Here is a 5,291-nt window from a genome sequence, read left to right as displayed (position 1 = left end):
GTGTGTTGAAATTAAAACAAATCAGGCTAAAATCACTCTGAACAAAGAATAATAGTACTGCTGGATTTTACCTCATGATGCTACGGAATCACTGAGTACCCTGGTGTGTCTTTTCCTTCAGAGTAGCTGTTCATTTTATCCTGTGTTATATAATCAGTTCTCATAAAGTGTTTATAGGTGCTACGCATGCATGAGTCACTACATGTATACCTATCCTTTCTGTATTAGAGGGAAAAGCAAAACAAAACAAAGCAAGACAAAACAAATTCCTAGAAAAACATGAAATGAAAAAGTCATATAAAACCACAGTACAAGGTGATCTACAATGGTTACTATGATGTCTCTTGTTTTCTTCAATAGAATTGTCTATATCATTAGGCATAGTATAATTGAATATAGCAGTATATAACGATATTAATAAACAAAACATTGGAGACATTTTAAGACCTCAAAAGCAGGTAATAGTCAAACCAGAGTGGGTATCCTAGTGAATCTTGTCATCCTCAGTATAGTTGCCTATACTCTCAGACTTGATAGTATCAATCATAACAGATTCGAATAAAATCAGTCAGTATAAAACAGCAATCTAATAAACCAGATTCAAATAAGATCAGTCATAATAAGACAATGTAAGTGTACAGGGCTTTAGTTTAAGTTAATAGGAAATTAAGGATGGTTACCATTATATGTCTGTGCCCTCAAATCTAGTACAAGTATACAAACTGAAACAGAATATAGTCCATCTAAACAGAGTGGTGACAATAATGTGGATTTTAAATCCTGATACACTAGTAACAATGTCCTCTGCCTTCCCTTTTTAGACAGTTCTTCTCCTTTCACAGGGTGCTTTGTACATTTTGGTCCCACTAGCTCCTTTAGTTTTTAGATTGGAGGGAGCACCCTGCTATTTCCCTAAGTGGTTCTGAACTTCTTTACTCCTGGGCTTGATCTTAAGTTGTATCCATTTACCTACAAAAGCCTCCAGGTTTTCCTTCATTATAGCTGGGTAGTTCTCTACTGCACAAAAGTGTCACGTCTTTCCATCTGCAGCTGCTGGACGAGCTGCCCTATTTCTCTCTGGTCCTCTGTCACATATAGCATTGTTTTCTCGTATTTGACTTTTGGTCCATAAACCCTCTTTCAGGTTGATTATATTTTCTATACAGAGCATCTCTATGGACTCTGTCTCCTGATTTACTCTGCCTGTATTTCTTTTTGTTAATGTATCAAGGCCATCTATGTTAGAGATTATAGCCAACCTTCTCTGCCTCATTTCTGCTATGCTATTTTTCTGCCATTGGGTGTGTACTTTTCTCCTTCATCCCACTGTCTGCCTTGTTCATTGAGGCCTCTCTGCCACTGTTCCTGAAATCCTGGTGGTTTTTTCTCTCTCTCTAGAATGTCCTTCAGTATTTTTGGTAGGGTTGAATTGGTGGTCACAGTTCTTCTTTGTCATGGAGGTATCTTGTTTCTTCATTAATTTTGAGAGAGAGTTTTTCAGGGTACATCAATCTGGGTTGGAGGTTATTTTATTTCAGGGCTTGGAATACTCCATTCCAAGCTCTTCTTGATTTGATGGTTTGTGTCAAGAAATCTGTCATGAGTTTGATGGGTTTTCCTTTATAGGTGATCTGTTTCTTTTTTCTGATGGCCTTTAATATTCTGTTCTTGTGATGAATTTCTGGGACCTTGATTATTTATGTCTGATGTAGATCTGTTTTGGTTGTAGGTGGGTAGAGTTCTGTATGCCTCATACATCTGAATATCATTTTCTTTTCCTATGCTTGGGAAGTTTTCCTTAATTATTTCTGTGAATAGTCTTGTATTTCTTTTGTGTTTACCCCTGCTTCTTCACTCACATCTTTTATCTTAAGTTATAGATCCTCTTGTCATCTTCTAGCCTTTGTATTGTTTCTGCCTGTTGCCTTGTTATTTTTAAGAGATCTTTCCTTTTGCAATCACACATTGCAAACCTATCTTCAAGTTTTGTTAATCTATCTCTAGTTCCTTTCAGGCAATTTTTCCAGCTTTCAATGGAGTTTTTAATTTCCTGGTAATCTCTTTGAGTCTGTTTCATGTATTCTAGGTTTTTTAAAATAGTCTTTATCATATGTTTCTCTCTTTTTTTTGTGTTCCTCCATTCTTCCCTCTGTCTTTTTTAAAATTTTTAAATTTTATTTTAAAGAGATTAAGACAAAAGAGGACAGAACAAAGCAGATCAAAACAGAACAATGTAAGCAACACAGCACTTCATCACAAGACAACTGGATATTAACAGTAACTACCATAATGTCTCTTTCTTTGAAATAGTTGAGCATACCTTCACATACAATAGTATCAAACATAACAAAATAGCATAAAACCATCCAAGAGAATGAAAGTATTACAGGGCATTCAGAACCAAACAACAGAAAATGAACAATGGCTACTCATTTTCCATAAAAAATTTTGTTTATACTATCACACATATTAAAATCCAGTAAGACACAACATGATAGAACAAATAGAAATAGAAGAACAAAAAACATGGTAGGACTTCAAAGCAAGATGACATTAAATCAGCAATGGCTGCCATAATGTCTTGTTTTCTTCAAAATAGCTGTTCATACCATCACACATAATAAAATCAAACAAAGCAGAATAAAACCATTCCAACTAATGAACGAAAATGTAAGGCTTCAAAGCAATGTAATGGAGAATCATGATTACCATAAAACCTTATGTACTCTTACCATTTCTTACATTAGGAAGACTATATGATATTTATACATGTGAGTTTAATTTATTTTGCTTTGAGTATGGTCTCAAGTTGCATGCATTTATTTATAAATATCTCAATGTGGTCATTGTTTATAGCTGAGTAGTACTCCATTGTATAAAAATACCACAACTTTTTTTATCCATTCATTGGTTGATGGACACTTAGGTTGTTTCAACCATCTGTGTCTTCTTGAGAGATGCTTGGCATTTCTTTTATTAATCTTCTTACATCTGCTTTACTTGTGTTAATATTTCAGTTTTGAGTTTGTCTATAATGTCATGAAGATATTTCTTTATGTCAGCTGATGCCGTGTCCAATATTGCATGTTTGCAGCCCTCAATCTCTTCTGTATTTATCTCTCCTGGACCAATATTCCCTGGGTTGGGGCTGAAGTCTTTTTCTTATTTCTTTCTCTTGTCATGTTTTTGGTTTCTTCCATTCAGGTGTATGGTAGAGGTCCCAGCCTCCAGCCCCTTTCTGTACTGGTTACAGTTCTTCTGAAGCATGCTGTCTAGGGATTTCTGCCCTCTCCAGTTTGCTGTTGGTCACTGAGGTGCAAGCAGGGGCAGTGTAGCCTAGCCCCTCCCCTCTGAGCGAGTCAATCGTGGGGGTCTTCACCATGGTAGTGTGTGCCACGTGGAGGAACCAGTTTTGGACAACTTCAGGGACAATTCGCCCTTGGCTACCGGGTTCCAGCCAAAGGTGATCCAGCGCAAGCAGATCCTACCAATCTGCTCTGGGCAGGGAGCAGCCAACTGAAGTCACTGCTGTTCCTTGTTCAAGCCCGTCCTGCCCGATTCCAATATGATGTCAGTGGGTCACCTCTTTTCCATGAGAAGGTCAAATTCCAAGCACTCACCGCGCGGGGGTTAGTGCAGGCCTCCACGCCGGCTCTGTTCTCCATTGGGCTCACTGACCCCTGACTTCAGCACAGCTGTGGCTCTGGTGGTGAGCGCATGTGACCTCGAGTCTGACCGGCTCGATGGGAGGGTCGAGATCTCGAGTTTGACCAGCTCCTTTCCCTTTGGGTTCTTCTTGGATTAAGAGGATTCATCTCCCTCCATCTGGTTTTCTCCAGGATGTTTTATTCCAGCATCTGAGCTGTTTCTCTCAGGGAGGCTCCGTAATTTGCTGCTTACTGATCCACCATCTTTAGCTCTGATCCACCATCAGAGCTAATACTGATCCACCATCTTTAGCTCTGCCCACGATCATAGCTTTTTATGACTCATTGTTTTCAGGAACTCCTTCCTATTTCTGACATGATGCACTTATCATGTTTGCTTTTCTCTAAGATGATGGAATTTAACAGAGCTGAATAAAACTCAACACTCAAGTTAGGAAGACTGAAGAATTCCAGCAGTCAACAACATACCTTAAGTAAATGGTAAGCTTTCAACAGAAAATTACTAGTTATATGAAAACGTGGAAAAGTGGTCAGTAGAAATAGACTCAAAAGTCCATCTCTTTATTTTGCTTTATGAATTATTTATTCCTGGGATCCCTCATATTAGAGTAAACCATGCATTAGTTAATAGTTGAGTTATGACCTCAAGATCCTTTTTCATTATAGGGTTGTTGGGCTTGGCAGCCACTGTTACAGATTTTATTTTAGTGTGCCCACTTTAAATTCCTATATTCCAGCATCTCAAAAGGCAGAGTCCTAGCATAGAACTCTGAGGTTCCCTGGGACCCTTCCTGTCCACCTTCATTGTCCCTCTGTGCAGTGACCCTCCATCCCAACAGAAGTTCCAGCTCGAGGCACTAGGAAGTGACAGGGCACCAGGGCACTGGGCTAAGAGGTAGCTCAATCCAGGTGGGGGCCATGGAATCAGCCCTCAGTTGCTGGCTGCCAGGATTCTTGGAACAAAGTAGGAGCAGCGCTTGACAATTGGGAAAGAGGGAGGCCTGGGAGCAGGGTGGACCAGCCCTGCTGTAAACCCCTGTGTTGACACTTGACTGTCATCTGCCAGGATACTGTCATCAGATGCAATCTTGGATGATGCCGAGGAAGTGTGTGCTGGTCACCCAAAGTGCCGACACTGGGCCACTGGCTTCATGAAATCCCATTATACTCTTGCAATTACCCTCAAGGCATTTCCCACACTGCAAGGGAAAAACCTGCATCAGAGGCCAGGGTGGGGTGACACCCCACCCCAGTTCCTCCAGATCCATGGAGGCTGGTACAGGGACCTCAGAATCGCCTGTCCCTCACTGTGAAGAAGCAGGGAGCAGGGGAAGGGGGTGCTGGGAGCTCCCCTCATGTGCAGAGCCCTGCTAACATGGCAGTGTTGGATGACAGAGGGGCCAGAACCTGAGGGGCGGGAGAAGGGCTCTGTTTTGGAGGTGACACTGAACTCCAGAACCAAATGGACTGTGCTATTGGCTGGAATACGGAGGGACCCCGAAAGCCACTGTGAGTGAAGCTGCAGGAGTGACAAAGACAACTGACTTGCAGCGAGTGAGTGAACCCAGTCCTGTCTTGGGGGCCAAAGGGGAGCTCCCTGCTGTCATTTAGCTGCCTGGGACT

Source organism: Cavia porcellus, unplaced genomic scaffold, assembly GCF_034190915.1.
Source record: "Cavia porcellus strain 051 isolate PalLab524CR breed Dunkin Hartley unplaced genomic scaffold, mCavPor4.1 scaffold_24, whole genome shotgun sequence".
Classification (NCBI taxonomy): Eukaryota; Metazoa; Chordata; class Mammalia; order Rodentia; family Caviidae; genus Cavia; species Cavia porcellus.
This window is presented reverse-complemented; position numbering follows the sequence as displayed.